Here is a 19,659-nt window from a genome sequence, read left to right as displayed (position 1 = left end):
AGCAAAGACAGTTTATTTTTAAACTGGTTGTATTGAAGGCCTTTGTGTCTGCATGCGGTTGTGTAAATTAAACATAGTGGACTCACTTGTAGTTTCACTTTGCTTCCTGGAGCTAGGAAAATAATGCTTCACCATTCTTTTATGGGAAACTGCTTCCTATCACATTAAAATACACATTAGGAATTAGTCTTTGTTCTTCAGATTTACATTTAGTTTTTGTTTCCAAGTATTTCAGAATCTTGAGCTTTAAGCTGTTAGTTTCAGGAGGTCTGATTCTAAACCAACAGCCTGGTGCCCTTCAGTCATCTTGTTTCTCTTACAAGTAAGTTCCGCCTGAGGAAACTCTCAGATGGGCCTGGTCAGTGGTGGCCTGCAGTCACTGGCCTGGCCTTTTATTCTTCCTTCAAGAATTTTCTTGCATATGACAGAAGCTTCCCTACCTTTACCTTTTAGATTACAGGAAGAAAGAGACATGGGGACGTAGGATCTCCTAAACCGAAAACCACGTAGGACAGAGTTGGCACTAGATTACTTTCCGGCCGGTAAACAGCTCCCTTTCTGAGATTTGGGGAGAAGAGGGTGGGGGTGAGGAGTGTTGCAGAGCAGGCCTTCGGGCAGGTAAACTCTGTAGCTGCTGTCAGCCTCCAGTTGGGAAAGTTCTTCATATTTACGATTGTCCTTTTGAAATAGCTTAATGGTGTATTTCCCCAAAAAAGTGTTCTGGTGGATGTCGACTCTCTGTGGTTTCAGGAAACTTGTAAGTTGTTGAAAGCACTTTGAGATACTTCTTTTGGTTGTTAGTGAAACGAAGACCATTCTAGCAGCAAACTTTTATGTTTTTCTAAGTTGTCACTTGTTCCATTTTCCCCAGCCTCTCCGATACTGCTTCTGTATTCCTGTCAGTTTGTCCGTCTTCTTGATTGCATCAACTGTGAGTCAGGTCCGATACTGAATGCCGGCAGGGTGATGGTGTGTAGAAAGAACACTGCCCCTTTCCTCAAAGGAGTTCACTGGCAGGGAGTGAAGAAAGGAGGCAGTTCGAGTCCAGCATGAGGAGGGCTGTCATGGGAGGAAAGAGAAGAAGAGAAGAGAACCAACCAGTGGAGGGGGGTGGTTTAAGGGCACGGAGGGCCGCATCAGGAGGCCCACTAAGAGGATAAGGAACCACAGGCTTCAGAGCCCAGAGCCCCTTGCTGTGGGGCCAGGAGGGGCCATCCTGAGTGCTTGTGTGCTAGGGCCACCTCCCCCGTCTGTGCTCCACAGGTGGCAGTGGGGACAGGATTGGAAGATGGGCTTGGCCGCTGATGGGACATGGGGATGATGGGACACGGGGAGTAAGAGAGAGGAGGGACCAGAGACTGCAGCCCTTTTTCTGCTTGGGGAACGGGTGGATGAGGAGGAAGAGGACAGGGAATAGTAAAAATTATTATCCCTTTGGTATCCTCTTCTACATTTTATAAAATGATCTTTAAAAGGAACAAGCACACAACTTCTTCTACATTTTTTAAAATGATCTTTAAAAGGAACAAGCACACAACATTGATTAGATGAACAATGTATCATGTTTCTATTTATTCCAAGTGTTTTACAAAGTATAAGGAAATAGAAACCACCCATTTCCCCTTGATAGTATTAAAAACACTATTAATACTGGGATGTAGTATTTTTCAGTTGTGATGTTACTGGTGTGAAGTCGTATTTTGTATACAAATTTGTACCTGGTTTCTTCAGTTAACTTCAGAAAGGCATTAAAAGTACCTAACACATTTTTAGTTGTCTCTGTTGTTTTGCTTTCATATTAATTGCCATGTCATTAGCACACAGTGTGACATTGTTTGTAGGTGTGCGGGATGCTGAGCAGCACTTCCGTCCATCGCTCTGTGCTCCCCACGAGCGCACTCTCGGTCCCCTTCCCCTCTGTCACCCGTCCCCCCGGTTATCTGCATTCGTTTTCATTGCCTGGCTTGTGACATTTATATCATCTTAGACCTGTAGGAGACCCATTATTCACTTCTCACTCTCTCTGGCTCTTGGGTTGGGCTTTTTTTTGTTCCAAGTAATAGGGACTTTAATTAACATGAATGATAAGGGCTAGTGCTGGCCAGGTGGTGAGAAACTGCTTTCGTGGCACATGTTAGCCTATCTTAGAAGACCTTTTTAGTTTCTGCTTTGTAGCTTGGAGTTAACCAGGGCTGTGAAGAAAGCCCACAGGGCGGCTCCCAGGTGGCTGCATGTGGCGGCAGTGGGAGCCCGGCGTCCTTGCCCAGCTTAGCACTGTGCTGGGACTTGTACTCAGTGCTCCTTCCTGACCTGCCTTTTTACCCTGAGCTGCATGAGCTTTTATAGTGCCCTCGCCTTTACTTGGAACCTGTTCTTTTGTAAGACTCATTCAGAGCAAGGAGAGAGCCCAGGGGTCTGAAAGCCTGCCATTTTTCATAAGATTTTATCAAACTTACCAAGCTGATATTTGGCACAGCGGTTTGTTTGAGGCCTATAAAACTGGGGAAGTGTGTTTTTAATATACAATTCATGCCAAATTTAGGAGGTTTGCATTGTGATTTGTTTTAACATCTTATAAATCAGGTATGAAAGCTCTTTTTCCCCCCGCTTTGGGCCTGTACTAAAAAAGGAAGACTGCTTAATGTTCTTTTAGTTTAAGTTTTGTGTCTCTATCTGATACCATTTTCTTGAATACTTGAAGTCTTTATAGATTAGATATAATTCCTGATGTATTCACTTTGCCATGTACGGAACCCCATAACTGACTAGTCTTTCATGGCCAGGTGGGTTTTCTCCAGCCCTTTCCTTGTTTTTTCAGTACACTCCTTTTTTTGCCCCCCTCTCAGAGACCAGGAAGTGTTATTTTGCCTGTTTGTTCGCATTTTAAATTCCACTGTCTAATTCAACTGCAGCTTCTGACACCAATGCCAGGAATAGTTTTTTAGGTTTGGTTTTCCTCTGCAATGTAATTTAATCTTAGGGTAGTTTTTTTATAATTAAACCTTTGGCAACTGTGTGGATTCTAGAAGGAGTCCAAGTGTTCTGTGGCACCCAACTCAAAACCCAGCCAGTGTGGGTTAATATTGTTTCTGTTGGGGATGACCCTGAGTTCCAAGCCCCCAGTGTGCCAGGAACTCCCGAAACCCCTCACGACTGGAGAGTTGATTGCACGCTTGATAATATGTATGGATGTGTAACCTTGAGGAAAAATGTAAAAGGAAAATGCATCATTACTTGTTTAGGAAGCTATTTGATTTAGAAGAATAAAAGTCAATTAAAGATCTATTTTCAGAACATGCAGGGGCACCTGGGTGGCTCTGTCGGTTAAGTGTCTGACTCTTGATTTTGGCTCAGGTCATGATCTCAGGGTCATGAGATCTGAGCCCCACATTGGGCTCCATACTGGGCTTAGAGGCTGCTTGAGAGTCTCTCTCCCCCTCTCCCTTTCCCGCTCAGATGCCCTCAAAAAAAAAAAAAAACCCCAAAACAAACAAAAAAATAAAACATGTAATTTAAGCCACTATAAAGATTATATGCAGTGTCACTGAACCCAATAGTCAATATTGGTAGTTAAGTATTTTAAAACACTTTCTTAGGAAAAAAGACAACTATTGTTTTATTGAAATGTTTTTATTATTCATAAAAAATCAGCCAAGCATTAAATATTTTAACATTCACTATTTAAAGGTATGTTTTAAATTTGGAAAGTATTTTTGGAGCCAAAGTACCTGAAAATGGGGCAGGATTTCGAATATTATAAGTCCACAATTTGAAATATTACAAATAAAAACAATATTCAAATAAAAACATAAAGGATTATATTTAACCTGCCCTAGCACTTTTGTTTCTGTTGGGAAATAGCACTGGAACTCAGCCAACATAATGCATAAAACCCATAAAACTCTGTCTTTGCAAATAGAGATAACTAGGTGTTAAGAAGCATAAACGCTCAAGAATACTTGCTTCATTTAATTATAAAAACACACACACACACACACACACATCTTCACAAAGGCATGAAAAGCCAAGGGAAATAAAACATTTTTTAGTTGTGAAATGTAATAAAAGGCTCAAACTAAAGAATGAGTGTAAGTCTCTTCACTTCATTGAGTTACCACCAATCCTGAAAGGCCTGTGGTAGAGCCTCGGGCATCTAATACTATCACTGGGTTCATGTGCTCCTGTCTTCATAGGGCCTTAGTCACTGGTTTGGGTCACACGTCCATGCTGTGGTCCTCAGGGAGGCACACTGTCAGTGAGTATTGCCTGGTTTTGGGGGGGTCAGTGCTTTTGAAATCAGTTGTAGCATTTGGAAGTTACTCTTAGGAAGTGGCGTGAAAACTTTCTAGTCACCATATGGATGCTTGCGTTTGGGCGCATTGGGTTGTTGCTCCAGCAGAGGATTAAAAATGGGTACTGGAATTTTCTCAGTATTTTCTGCTTGATAGACTTGTGTGACCAAAACAAAGAAACTTCGGTACAAATGATTTTGCCTGCTCTGTCTGTGGCAGATTGAATTTGTTAGTCTAGTTCTGAACTCGGTCACTCTGTCAGATTGGTACAGAGGTATTTCTGGATACTTGTTGTTCGTTGCTATGTGGCCACTCTCAGATATGGCATCTTTTTTTTTTAAGTCCAGGATTTCAAATATTACTGCTCTGGGGTGCTTTGGCATAATTTTCCAGAAGACTTAGGAACATAGCCAGAGAGTGCTTCCTAACAATTGCTCCTTACCTTCACCTCTTAAGAAGACAACATATTTTTATTGGTTATCCAAATTGTAAATAAGTTATATTGGTAGACTTGACAGTGTCTGAAAAGTAAGTGCTTAAAATTCTTAGGTGGGTGACTCCTTTGCTCTTTTTTCTGTTGGCCTTTTTGTCTTTTCCTGTGTTATAAAAGTAAATGGAGGAGACTGGTGCTTCTGTTTATTCAGCAATACTATACTGAGCATGTGCTTGGATGCAGGAATGCGTCGGTGAATGCAACTGTCTTCCTACCCTGCCTTTGTGAGCTCACAATCTAGGGGAGGGTGGTGGTAAACAAGTGTGTAGCTAAGTGCTGTGGAGGAGAGGACCGGGTGCAGTGACAGAGGAATATCATTGGGGGATCAGGCCCCAATTATCACTCTCCATTTTATATAGATATTTTAGGTCTCCTTTCTATGTAGGTGTTACCTTCCCTGTTTTAATCTTAAAGTTTAGGGTTAAAGACTTGGTCTCCTTTCTGTCTCATAATCACAGCATATACCTGGGGGCAAAATGGTGAATGACGGATTTGTTCCATAATTTATAATCTCTAGAAACAAAGCAGACAGCAGAGAGAATTTCGGCCAACCAAGAAAGTGCTGCTTTTCTGGAGAGTCAGCTGTACGAACGATCAAGTGCCCTTGCTTCCTTGACGTGGATCTCACATACAGATCACTTAACTTTCTCTCTAAATAGCACATGACACAGCCAACCAGACCTCTTTGAAACACTTCTAGAACACCATATTCTCTTGGGTTTTCCTCCTATTGTCCAGCTGGCCCTTCTCAGCCTTCTTTGGTTGCTCCTTCTGTGTGTGGTCCAGGGCTTGAGCCTCACCTCTCTCCTCTTGACCTTCAAATGTTAGTCCTTGCCGCTTTTATTTATATTCTTTCCCTCAGGAGCTTGTCTGTCCATAGGCTTTCTATGACACCTGAATGCTGATAACTTCCAACTTTCCGTCTCTAGTCTTTCCTTCTCTGAGCTACAGTTATGTATCCACTAACCTATTTGGGTTCTCCACCTGGAGATCTAATAGGCACATTATATTTGATAGGTCCGCAGTGGAATTCTCGATCCCAGCTCCCGACCCTTACCCCACACCTTCCACGTGTTCCCGTTTCTGCAGAGGACTCGCCATCCACCCAGTTACCTAGGCCCAGAGCATAGAAGCCAGCCTCATTCCCTTTCCCCTTCCACGTCATGCCTCCTTCTCCATCTGTCCCGTTGACTCTCTTTCTGGTTTGGTTCAGATCCTGCCGTGTTCCCGTGTTGTGGCTCCTGCCCTTCATCTGGATTACCAGGATGGCCTCTTAACTGCTCTTTCTTCTTTTTCTGTTAGTTCTCTTGCAGTCTATTTTCCATATAACACCAGAGTGATATAAAATATAAAAATAAGAAACAAAACAAACATAAATTGGATTATATCACTCTACTGCTTAAAACCTTTCAGAGGCTTATCACTTTGCTTAACATAACTCCTTTCATAATTTAAAAGGCCCTATAAGCAGAAAAAGGCCAGAAATCCAGTCTCCATTTTCTCTCACCCGTTGGAGAATAGATCTCTATAACCCATTAATGCATTTACAGAGATCACCAAATAGAGAATGAAACCAAATCCCCAACGATTGCTGCCACCAAGGGGGAGTAACATAAATGAACCAAAACCAACACATGAAATTAGTAGACAGGAAAATTAAAGTTAAAATTAGAAAAACAGTCAGCAGAGTTCTGCTGCCCCCCCCCCATTCACCTCTGGGAGTCAGGGGGAGAGCTGGGCTGGGCCTCAGTAGGTTGTGTGAGGTACACTTCTCAGGTGGTGGAGTTTACCTGGCTCTGTCTTGTGAATCCAATGTGCATCTTGGTGAGACCTCCAAAACTTAAAAGATAATTTCAGAAAACGGTTAAATCATGACTCTCACATAGATAGAAAATCAATGTGCTAAAATTATTTATCTTAGGTTGAGAGTGTGAGCAGGGGTGGGGGTGGGGCACAGAGGGAGAGAGAGAATCTCAAGCAGGCTCCATGTCCAGCACGGAGCCTGACGCAGGGCTGGATCTCACGACCCTGAAATCATAACTGGAGCCAAAATCAAGAGTCAGACGCTTAACCAACTGAGCCACCCAGGCGCCCTGAACGTGTTAAAATTTTTATTTAGCCTGTTAATTAAATGAGGGAACCAGACACAGCTATACCAGATCAAAGAAGAAGTCTAAAAAGGCACATATTTACATGCAGTAAAGTTCTGTTGAATTGGGCATGTGCAAATGGACACAAATCGGCTTTTTCAAAGGCATGGAGGGTTACTTGTGCAGGACAGAATTCCTGTGCATGTCTATAGACAGTATTTTGCATTGCTACCAGTTGCCTGCATTTACAGAATTGTAAAATAAATTCCATAAAATCAGAATCCGATCATCTCGAAGGGTGTGCTCTAGATCAGGGGTTTGGCAAACTAAACACCAGCACCTGTTTTTATAAACCATTTTATTAGAACACAGCATACCCATTCATGTCTGTATTGACCTTGGCAGCTTTTTGACTAAAATGGCAGAGTTGAATAATTGTCACAGAGCCCCGATGGCCCACAGACCCTGTAATATGTACTGGCCCTTTAAGAAAAAGTTTGCGAGCCCCTGTTGCAGACCATGCATAGTTTTCCATGAAAGCACAGTATCTTCCTTCACTTATTTATCTACTTAAAAATTTACGTATTTCCTCATCATGATATAAATAATGTAAAAATAAAATTTATAAATATAAAACATGGATTCGGGATCATGTTTTGGCTTTCTCAGCGTTAGACCTCTAGCACCTAAAGCGATGCCTGCTACACTGTAGGCATTCAATTAACGTGTGTGGAAAAATTAATAAAACGATTATGTGTGAGAGTGAGGACTGTGATTTGGAGAATCTTAGATAATGACTGTCAGCTTCCACGATGGCTGGTTGGCAGTGTTAATTTTTAGCTGTTATACCAAATTAGAATTTTGCATTTGCCTTTTTGTGCTACCACTACTGAATCACGAAAGTGGAGAACGTGGCTCACAAGTGCCAGAGTATGATTTTTATACGGTAGGATAAGGATCAGTTCCTTCGCTCTGCTGTACATTCTAATCAGCCAGATCAGAACATCTTGGAGTGACGCAATCTTCGTATTTGGGAGTGCTGACAGATTTATAAAGTAGTACCTTGTCCAGAAGATTTAATAGCGATGCTGTTAAGAGGATAAACTCTTTCCTAGAAGAATACAAAAGGAAAATATGAAAGTACGGGCATTTAGCTTTTGTTGGACCCTTTTTGAAATTTGTGCAAAGGTCGGCTTTTCTTCTGTGTTAAAGATTGGAAATTATGCCTTCGTTTTTCTCCCTGTGCGTCCCTCTGCTTTTAAGCAGGAGTTGCCGGAAGTGCTGTGCGTGCTGCTAAGATGTGGGTTTGAATCTAGACCGTGATTGGTCCAGCTGATCCATTTCAGTTCAAAGCCAGAACTGAAAGCCCTTTTGGTTGCACTCCTTTGATATTTGGAGATTCCCAGATGGGAGATCTCTCTGGCCACCTGGTGTGTGGTGAATGGCCCTGAATACACTAGTGTCCGTGTTCAGTCCTGAAAGTGACAAGACACATTTTCAGCTAGAATGCTCATTTAGGCAGAGAGCTGTTAGAAGTAATTTTGTTAGAAATTCCTGTTTCATAATGCCAGTAGCAACATACGCTCTTGGTTTGGGAGGTAGTGCCAGATGTAAAGAAAGCTACCCCCCTGGGGGATTCGCTAGCGTACAAAGGATACAAGACAGAACAGAAGCTGGACAAGTAGTTGCTGAATTGTTTCCTCTATGTTTCCTCACTGAAGGAATTTTCAGTGTGCTGTAAGGGAACGGGGGAAGCTTTTGAAGCACAGAACAGTAGAGAAGGAAGGGAACTTAAAAGTCATCTCGTCCAGCTCCTTAATTTATAGCTGAGGAATCAAGTTATTTGTTCAAGGTTAGATGACAAGTTGCTGGGCAGAGCTGGATCTCGAAGGCATTTCTTCAGTCCACGTTGCAGAGTGGAAACAACTGAGATTTGGTAATTAATCTAACCTGAGTTTGAATACCAGCTTCATCACTTACAAATTTTGAGACCTTGAGTGGGTTACTTATCCCGCCTGAGCCTTAGTTTCTTGAACTATGGAAGAAGAATGCTCTTATCAGGAATAGATGTATTTATTCGATCACGTATCATGTGCCAGGCACATTGGGGATGTTCAGCTGGTCATGACTCTTAAATTCAAGGAGTCCAGTGACAGAGAATATTTGGCATTATGTGCACATGGAGATTCCCAGATGTGAGATCTCTTGATGTAGCTTTTGGAAGGAATGTACTTTGAGCAAAACAGAGATATACTGAAAAGTTTGTGGTAAAATTGTAAGTATGAACTAGGAAAATGATTTCGGAAATAGGACTTGGTATTGTCCGGTCTGTAACAGATCACATAAGATGCCGGGTTGAGAAAGAGCAGTCGAATGCCATTAGTTTGGCTGTTAACTATTGAAAGAGAAAGCAGTGATGAAATCTGGTTGCTAAAATAAGAAATCTGATTTTTAAAACTGAAGTCCATTTCCCTCCATTATATCATCAGAGCATGCTCTTTATAGAAAATGGCAAATAAAGAGAAGCAGGAGAAAAATCCAGCATCTCTCCACTTCCCAAAGACAAACATATTAACATTCTGCTGTATTTTTTCCATTGTTTTAATCTGAAACATTATGTGGTTTCATATCTTGCTTTTTCCCCAGTTAATTGACATTTCCCTGTGTCATTATAGACTCTTGGAGAGTAGTTAAAAAGTGGGTTTTGTGTGTGAACATAAAAGTAATATATAGCTGGGGCACCTGGATGGCTCAGTTGGTTGAGCGTCTGACTCTTGGTTTTGGCTCAGTTCTGATCTCACGGTTGTGAGATCAAGCCCCGTGTTGGGCTCTGCACTCAGCAAGGAGTCTGCTTGTCCCTCTTCCTCTGCCCGTGTGCGTGCTCTTTCTCTCTCTCTCAAATAGATAAATAAAATCTTTTTTAAAAAAGTTATAGCTATTTTTAAAAATGTTTAAATATCAGAAAAAAGATGGAAAAACCCAATCAGTCTCACTAGTCAAAGACATTCTTGCTAATATTTTGTTATATTTTCTCTGCATTTGGGAATATCTTAGTGGCCATGGACTAAATTTATAGCACAATCCCATAATTAAGTTCACCTGGCTTACATAAGTATAAATAGAAGTCCTTCAGGGTGCTGGGGGCTAGAGTGATGGAGCACACAGTGACAGTTACGTGGTGGCCCTTACACGCGGTGGCACATGTCCTGGACTGAACTGGGTGGGGAGGGGAGCGAGCCTTTCTCAACTAGGAGACTTCAGTCCTAATTCCTGAAGGGTCCACTGTATGTGATCAGTTACCTTCTCTCCTCTGCATGGAGGAAGGTCCTAGATATGTGTCATTCCTGGGAGAAGAGAGAAAGTAGTCCATTCGTTTTTGTGTTACATGGTCGAGATGAGGAATGCCACTAGAAGAGGGCTGTTGGATCTGTTGTTTTCTTCCAAAGCTGTTTCCCCTCGTATCTCTCATAGTGTTGCCACACTGAGTGCAATCCTGATCATTTTAAGAGTTGGGGTTTTTTTTGGTTTTTTTTTTTTGGCATGACAAGGCCACTAGATGTAAGTCCCCCAGTGTTTCTGCCCTGTTCCAACACTGAGGACAGTGTGCTCTTTCACATCCTGAAGGCTATCCCAAAGGGATTTTCAAATTTAATTTTGGTTATACTTGCTTGACTTTAGAGCCTGATGTCTATATAAGAGGCTTAGCGGCAGCCTCTGAAACAAAGAGACCCGACCCGGGAGTTCTCTCCCGCTATAAATCCGAGGGGCGAATGTCCAGCAGAATGTTGGCAGTGATGCCACCTGTGAATGGGGTGGAGGACAAGGTGATCCAGTGAAGGGGTGGTCTGGGGGCTCTTAATGTGGGAATGTTCCCTGAGAAATATTTTACAGGCTGAGGGTCGGAGCAAGCTCGGAAGGGAGTTCAGGAGTTGTGTCGTCATTCACATCTAGAGAAGGCATGTTTTTAGGGTGTAGGGAAAGAGTAAGGTCATGGAGGAAAGCACCTGCATGAGGTAGAGGAAGTGGTGGGGTGTCGGACTGCAGGGGTGAATGTCTGTGACTGAGAGTACAGGAAAAGGGAGGAGGATGGAACTTTCAGAGCTTCTGCAAGGAAGAAAACGACAAATTTGAAGAAAAAACACAGTTCATTGTAAACTGAGTTCAGGTTTCAGACCAAAGATGCATATTTTTCAGATGTCTTGATTCATAATAATGCAAATGGGACATACACTTAATTTTGTTCTCCAAGAAAACCATTTCAAAGATAAAGCTAATAAGGCTTTAAGATCTAGAAGGATAAGATATCTTATAAAAAGTAAAGGACTTAATCTTATGGAGAAAAAAAATGTGAGGCACTTACAGGTTAGTGGAAGAGTTGGATCCAAATCCTGTGTATTTTAATTACCTTTTCCTGATGAACAAAAGGAAAAAAATGCAGAGCAGATGCCCTGTGTGTGTGTGTTTCCTTTCCAACCCAAGCTCACAGCAAACCTGTTGTAATTGAATTTTATTTTATGCATGAAATTGTTTTAGAAGGCATGGCGTGCTGTTTGTAATTTGTCAGTTATATGTTCATCACTATGAAATGGGAAGTGAAGGCAAAAGTCACGTGGCTAATAAAGTGTCCTAATACAAACAAGTTGTTTGCATCTTTACCAAGGGGAAATGTGGGCTTCCTATTTTAATCTAAACATTTTCAGGCAGCAGCATAGTATGTGAGGCATTTTTCCCAACAATGGAAATCCTCTCCATTTCCATTTCTGATGACAACTTACTAGGTCATAAGAATGGCAGACCTACAGAAAGCCTTCATGTGCAACACTCAGGAAGCAACTTTCTGAGCATCCCGTCACATTTTCAAAGGTTAATTTTCGTTCTGGCTAGGTAAGATGCCTGTCATTTTCATATGGAAATATTTGATGCACATGTGACATATGCTTTATTATATTAATATGTCAGATGGTGTTTGGTTTTGCTTAAACGGTTACTTGTCTGGCATGCCCCATTTTCTTGAAAATAAATGACAACTTCCTATTCAGGTGCTAGTTACTCAGTTTGAATCAGATACAGACCAAAAGACTTGTCTCCCAGCTCTCTGGCTGTTAGGACATCTTGATGTTTACTGGTTTGATGTCTTTACCATACTTCTTCTGGACAAGATGGAGTTGGAAGTAAATCGAGTATTCCCGTGTCCTGTTGGTGTGGTCATGTAGGTAGTGGTGACAGAATAGAGTGTCCACAACCAGGGATTGTTTACAGCTTCTGAGTATGCCTGACCACTTGAATCATGTGGCAGTTTCTTTGGTTAATATGCCCATTACCTACTCTGAGTTTTTGGCGTGTTTTCTCCTTAAAAATAGAAGGTAAATTATACAAATAGGCAAGAATTTGGGGCTACATTCGTTCAAAAGGCTTGACGTATACAGAAAACAAAGTTCTGGGACTCGCACGTCCTTACTTAGACTCAGTGTTCTCAAATCCCAAGAAAGTTTGTCTGTCTTCTGATAACATGTTCTCGTGTGAGCTCTGCAAGGGCAGGACTTCTGTGTGTTTACTATATTGTGGCGTTTGCTAGCTAACAGGCTCTCACAGAATACATGCTGACATGAAGGAATAGATAATATTGACACTTCGTTTTGAAAATTTTATTATGGAAAAATTTCAAATATGCATAAAAGAGGAGAGAAATAGAGTGAACCACCATCTACTTATCTCTTTGCTTCAGTATTTTCAATTGTGGGGGGAAGCAGAGGTAGGATTGGTTTATACTACCAGCACTTTATATTGCTCCAGAAGGTGGTGGTTAAAAATTGTTAAATGGAAATGAATATTTGATCTTCACATTGGCTCATATCTTTAGGCCGTGTATTGACCTGCTTGAAGAACAGAACATTATTCTTGGTTGGAAACAAATCATGTGTAAACAATGGTGAGGCATATTGAAAGAAAGATTAGAGCTGCCTTTCTTGTGTATCTGCAACATGGTTGTATCATTCATTCATAATTGACTTTACTTTTTAGAACAGTTTTAAATTCACAGCCAAATTGAGTGGAAAGTACAGAGAGTTCCCACATACTCCATACACACATTCACACACAATGCGCTGTCCCCCATTGTCAACATCCTGTACCAGACTGGGACGTTTGTTACAACGGATAAGCCTTCACTGACACATCATTATTATCCAAAGTTGTTTGGATTCACTCTTGGTGTTGTCCATTCTGTGGGTTTTGACAAATGTCTAATGACGTGCATCCACCGTATGACGTGCATCCACCGTTATGTATCGTACAGAATAGTTTCACTGCCCAAAAAGTCCTCTTGCACTCAAGCCTGAAGCTCCAGAGTTTTAATTCACACACACGGGAGAAAGAACTTCAAGACAGTTTGACCTTTCTAAAACGGAAGTTAGCATTGAGTGGTAGCACTGTCCATTCGGTTCCCCTACCTCCCTTAGTCTCTACTCCCAAGGGTCACCAAGCTCTAAGGATGTACCTCCTTAGTATCGCTTATATCGATCTGTCTCCTCCTTCACCACCCACTGCCACTGGCTTAGATGGAGTCCCCATGACTTTTCCTAATTAATCACAAGCCGTCCTAGCCTGTTTCCAAAGCCACTCCCCTTTAAAAGCTGAATAATCTGATACACAAAGGACTGATCCCATTCCCTTGAATAAAACCCTTTAAAGGCATGCCACTCTACTTAAAATCAAAAGCAAAGACTTTAGCATGATACAAAAGGTTTAGATTTAAGCCCCAATACCTCCCTGGTTTTGTTTATCTCTTGCCCCTGGAAAACCTAGGCTCTTCCAATTCACTGCATGTAGAAAGAGCTCCCTGATTCCATCACCCTTCCTTCCACCTTTTCACTGGCTAAATCCTACAAATCCTTCAAAATTCAACTCAGACGTCAGTACTGCCTCTGAGCCTTCCATCTACGGAAAAATGACTTCTTTATGTGCTCTTTTAAGATCTTGTATAGAAGTCCCTTAGCAACTGTACTGTGTTCCTTTACGTAACAGTAAGCTCAGAAGTGGCAATGCCCGTGTCTGAAAATGTCTTTGATAACTCAGGCTTTAAGGCAGGCACATGAAAAATGCCTACTGAGTATTTGTTTAATGACCCAGTCCCTCCAAAATACTCAGACTAAAAACTAGCCAACACAGACTATGTAGTCAAGCCCACAAAGACAAAAAACACAAGGTCCTATTTTACGTCTCCTCACTCCCTGCTACCAAACCACATAGCTTTCCTTTCATTCTGAGTTTAAAGATTTCATTATGTATAGGGTTTTTCTTATAAAGCTCTTTTCTTTTTGCAGATAGTTAGGTTTTACATGAAGTTTTTAGAATCTGTCCTGACTTCACTAAGATTAATGCTCTGTACACACCCTCCCACCATAGCATAGATCTTGATAGGACCTTTAATATTGTCATGTGTATGGGACTCCTGTTCTTCATCTTGGTGGGAAATACACATACTTAAACTCCAAAATAAACTTTCTACCTAGGGTTGTAGAAAGTTACTTAAATACTTAATGCTTGGTCACATGTTACTCAATTATGAGTCTATATTGGGTTCTTTCACTCTTCTTTGCTCTGCCGGTATAATGTTCTCCTTCAGCTTTTTTGAGGGATATATGGGGAATCTCATTTTGCTTGAATTGGAAATGTCTTCCTCAGGATTTCCTAGTTCTGTGTGTGGCACTTGTAGATAAACAGTAATTGCTAAATGGTGGCAAAATATTTTTTGATCCTCTTGGAATAGCACTGTTGAGGTGTATAACCTTGAGGAAAAGTGCACATATCATTTTATTTTATTTATTTATTTATTTTTAGTAACGTATAATGTATTATTTGTTTCAGAGGTACAGGTCTGTGATTCCTTAGTCTTACACAATTCACAGCGCTCACCAGAGCACATACCCTCCCCCTGTCCATCACCCAGCCACCCCATCCCTCCCACCCCGCTCCACTCCAGCAACCCTCGGTTTGTTTCCTGAGACTCTTAATCTCACATATGATTTTAAAACATTTACTCTTCCTTTGTTTCTGCCAAGTTTCCATCCCTGGCTATTTTTAAATATTAACATGCCGTTAGTTTTTACACAGACTTCAGAATTAAGAATTGGAAAGCGTAAGAATGTGCTGAAAAAAATAAAAATAAATTCTTTTGCCTGCAAGGAAGTGGGATGGAAGCAGGAAACTACTGATGTGGTAACCAGGATAACACACGACAGCCGTCTGTGTGACCCTTGGCAGGACTCAAGTGACAAAACAAGGTCTGGGAGAGTGCTCATTAACCAGGTGTGGGACCCAAAAGATAAATACATTCTCATATGGTAAAATTGGCCTCGTGCCTTCAGCACCCACGGGGCACGTGTGTATGTGTGTGCGCGCGCAGACGAGCTGTCAAGGTTGAACATTTGTAGCGTGGTGAGGAAATTGGGAGAGGAAGAGGTGGGAAGTGCAGGACATCAAGGCTGACATTGACACTGCTTGCACTCACTGTCACTGCAGACTCTGGATGTGAGCTCTAGGAAGCCGACCTGGGATTTCAAGTGTAGCATGACCGTGAACATAAAATGGTGACATGGGTGCAAGACCAGGCTGTCTGGGTCAGACGCAGCGGGGGGCCCCTAGAAGAAGCAGGTGCTCCTGTGTAACTAGCAGTGGACTTTGAAGAAGTCAGGAACCATATTAAGATATTCTTTCCTTTCCCTTGAGAATTTAGGGCATCACTTGTCATTTCATGAAAAGGAGAAAGAAATGTAAAGCTTTTCTTTCCACCTTAAATTAGAATTGCTTAGATTAAATATAATGCAGTTTAGAATGCTTAAGAGAGAAATTTAAGAGATTTGTTTTATGAAAGAATTTCACGGTTTAGAATAAAATTTTTGCTCTCTTCAATTGCAATGGTACATTTGAGTGTAATTCTGTTCTTAAATTTAGCAGAAAGATTTGGTTTTCACTAAGCTGACATGTTCTAAATGCCACCAAGCTCAAAGTCAGTACACTTCCAGGGGATATATATGTGTCTGGTTTTTAAAAACTCGTCGCTTTGGTGTCTCAGAAGCTTTCTTGACATTCTGGCACTTCAAATAAATACTAATCACTTAAAAAAAGAAAAGGAGTGGAATGCTTTTGTATGTCTTTTTATTTGGTAAAATCAGGAGACAGGATAGTCTATCTGTAGGCACGGTCTTTTTGCCTAAGTTTGGCAAAAGGTAATTTCACGATATCAGCTCCTTGTGAAAATAACTGAAGCGTGTCCCCGTCTTCAGTTTTACTCATCTCTCCAACTTATTTCTGTGGTTGGGGAGGAGGGCGAGGGAGTGTGATAAGTATTCCTTGCATCTTTCTGGTCTCTCCTTCTGTAGCCCAGTGTAGCCTCATTGGCTCCTGGAATATGGTCCCCAGACAAACCATTATTGGGCCCTCTTTCCTGGAAACTCATTTTATTTTATTTTATTTTTATTTTTATTTTATTTTATTTTATTTATTTATTTGACAGAGAGAGACACAGCGAGAGCAGGAACACAAGCAGGGGGAGTGGGAGAGGGAGAAGCAGGCTTCCCGCGGAGCAGGGAGCCCGATGCGGGGCTCGATCCCAGGACCCTGGGATCATGACCTGAGCCGAAGGCAGACGCTTAACGACTGAGCCACCCAGGCGCCCCTGGAAACTCATTTTATACCCCAAATCCAAAAATCAAAGAAAAAAGAAGTGTAAAAATACATGAAAATAAATACTGTAAATACATGACATTACAAATATCAATCATGCAAAGCCAAATGCTTGATGTAGAAACAGCATTAAGAGTTGTTTTGGGGGCGCCTGGGTGGGTTAAGTCAGTTAAGCGTCTGACTCTTGATTTCGGTTCAGGTCGTGATCTCAGAGTTTTGAGATCAAGCCCCATGTTGGGCTCCATGCTGCAGGAGTGGAGACTGCTTGAGATTCTCTCTCTCTCCCTCTATCCCTCTCCACCCCCTCCTCTTTCTGTCTCTTAAAAAAAAAAAAAAATTGTTTTGGCACACATCACCTGTGCATTCTTGTTAGAAATGTTTAACTGAATCTAATTCTGAGAAACAGCCTGTAAGATGTCAAGACCTCTGCAAATCAGCTGGCCTGAACTCGGAAAGTATAAACATCCTGAAAGGCAGGGGAACTCTTCTAGATTAAAGGAAGCTAAAGAGGCATAATAACCTAATGCGATGTGTGATCCTTCATTAGATTTTTTAAAATAACAGCTTTTTCGAGATATAATTCACAAGCCATGAAGTTATAACCCTTTTAAAGTATACAATTCGGTAGAGATCCTTGTTTGTGGTATTCACTGCTGTATTCACGTCTGACAGAGTTTTGTGTAGTAAACACCATTATCTAATTTCACTTTATATCACACCACAAGGAAGCCCCATACTAGTCACTCCCCAACCTCTCATTCCCCCATCCCCAGCCCCTTGGCAGTTGCTAACCTACTTCTGTTTCTCTGGTTTTGCCTATTCTGGACATTTCACAAAAATGGTGTTGTATAATATGTGGCCTTTTCTGTTTGGCTTTTTTACTTAATGTTTTCAGGGTTCATCTGTGTTATGTTATGAATCGGTACTTCATTCCTTTTTGTTGCTGAATGACATTTCCTTGTACGATTAGACCACATTTTGTTCCTTCATTCATCAGTTGATGTACGTTGGGATTGCTTTCACTTTTGAAATAAATATTGCTGCTATTATAGATAATGCTGCTATAAACATTTTGTGTGGACATGTGTTTTCAGTTCTCTTGGGTATATATATACTTAGGATTAGAATTGCTGGATCGTATGACAACTCTATGCTTAACTCTTTGAAGAAGTGCCAAGCTGTTTTCCCCAGTGGCTGCCCCATTTTACTTTCCCACCAGCAATAGATGAGGGTTCCAATTTCTCCATGTTCTCGGCATTACTAGTTGCTTTCCATTTTTCTGAGTATAGTCATTCAAGTGAGTGTGATGTGATACCTTATTTTGGTTTAGATTAGCATTTCCTAGTGACTGATGATGTGGAACATCTTTTTCATATGCTTGTTGGCCATTTTTATATCTTTGGGGAAATTTTTCAAATCCTTTGCCAAGTTTTAAATTAGAGTACTTACCTTTTATTGTTGAGTTGTAAGACTTTTATAAATTCTATCTTTCCTTTATTGTTTTCCTTTCTGGAATGTAAGCTTTTTAAAGGTAGAGATCCTTGTTTGTTGTATTCACTGCTATATCCACATCTGACAGTAACTATTTGTTGAATAACTGAATGCTCATCTTTGGCCTTCTATTCTTATTTAAGAATGAGGCACTAAGATGCCAGCTGGAAGTTCTCTGTATGCGGTGGTCTGGTCCCTGGTAGTTTTCATGCTGACTGTTCAGCTAGTGACCGTTGGGGGATTCTCCGAGACCAGCATCTGCCTTCGAGGGATCTTTCATTTCCTGCAGAGAAGAACCCCCCACTTCCTTATGGGAACACTGGGGTTTTAGGCTGGCCGGAGTGGAAGCACAGCAGTACATCCGTGGCTTTTGGTATTCTGGAAGATGAGAGAAGGAAGGGGGTGTGGTGGGTGGGGTCCCGCTTTTGGACATGCAGACCGCCATTCGGTGAGCTAATTTCTGCCCCACAGTGCAAGTCACCTGTGACAGGTATCCTGTCTCTTGTCCTGTTCACTTTCTCCAGAGAGTTATCCTCTGGTCTCCTAAGCGGTGGTGGGAACTTAGATACTCATCGTCTTTATCACCTCCCCTCCATTCAGACCCGGTTTCCCAGATGAATGGAGCCCAGAAGTCCTGGGTCTTGAGGGCTCCAGGGAAGAATCTGCTTTCCTTTTTCTGTTACCTACTCTGTAGGCCCCTGATGTGCACCATGTTAAATCCCTCAACAGAGGCATTTTCTTCTTTTGTTTTTTGTCCTTGAAGGTTAATACCTTTTATATTGATGGACTGTGAATTTTGAGTAGGCTTGAGAGAGGAAGGACATAAAAACATATAGTGTGCTGTTATTAAACTGAAATCTCTGTGGTTGTTGCTGTCAGGTTTAATTTTATATTTAGATGTTTGCTTGGGGTGTCCTGTCTCCCCCAGCCCTTGAGTACAGGTATTTCATCTTACGCTTATTTGTGCTCGCAGAGCCTCACAAAGATTAACTGTTGGTTTGATTGGCTGCTAGTGAGACAGTGGCAAGAGCATTTTGTCCGCTTGGCCTTAGTTTCTTCTCATTTCATTTCAGTGTCTAAACTGCTTTTTCAAAAACCAAATTCAAATCAAAATCATGGCCGATAATAATTTCTCTCTTTTTTGAAATAAACCTTTTAAAATGTTGAAATTAAATTGCTCGTTTGCTAATCTGATTTTTAGGAATGAGAGAACAAAGCGCTAGGAGTACCTTTAAATGACTCACAATTACTCACACAAATGCATGTGAACTTGGGTGTGCAATTAGGCAGCTCATCATGTTGCAGATGCAATTACATGCCTGAGTGCATGGCCACTCCCTCGGCTCACCCAGCTGCCTCTCTTGTTTCGGGCTTGTGATCGGTTATTATTAAGCCCCAGCTGTCAGAATTTGAAAGTACAAGCTGGTGCTCGTGGTGCCTTTCAGCCAATAAGGGAGGAAGAGTTTGAAAGGAAATTTTCCTTTGGATGTATGTATTGAACAGTTGGTCTTAGTTGGCAAAATCCCATTCTGCCACTAGAGCACAAGCTATGCAATGAGAAAAATGAATAATCATAATAGTGGTCAGTGATGTTTACAGTATAACATGC

At 41.4% G+C, this 19,659-nt stretch overlaps 1 protein-coding gene across 3 annotated transcripts in view; it reads left to right on the top strand.

Moving 5' to 3' along the window:
• Positions 1 to 19,659, top strand: part of NOL10 (nucleolar protein 10) — an 83,275-nt gene that overhangs the window by 31,132 nt on the left and 32,484 nt on the right. The gene's annotated exons all lie outside the window — the stretch shown is intronic.

Source organism: Halichoerus grypus, chromosome 10, assembly GCF_964656455.1.
Source record: "Halichoerus grypus chromosome 10, mHalGry1.hap1.1, whole genome shotgun sequence".
Lineage (NCBI taxonomy): Eukaryota > Metazoa > Chordata > Mammalia > Carnivora > Phocidae > Halichoerus > Halichoerus grypus.
This window is presented reverse-complemented; position numbering and strand designations above follow the sequence as displayed.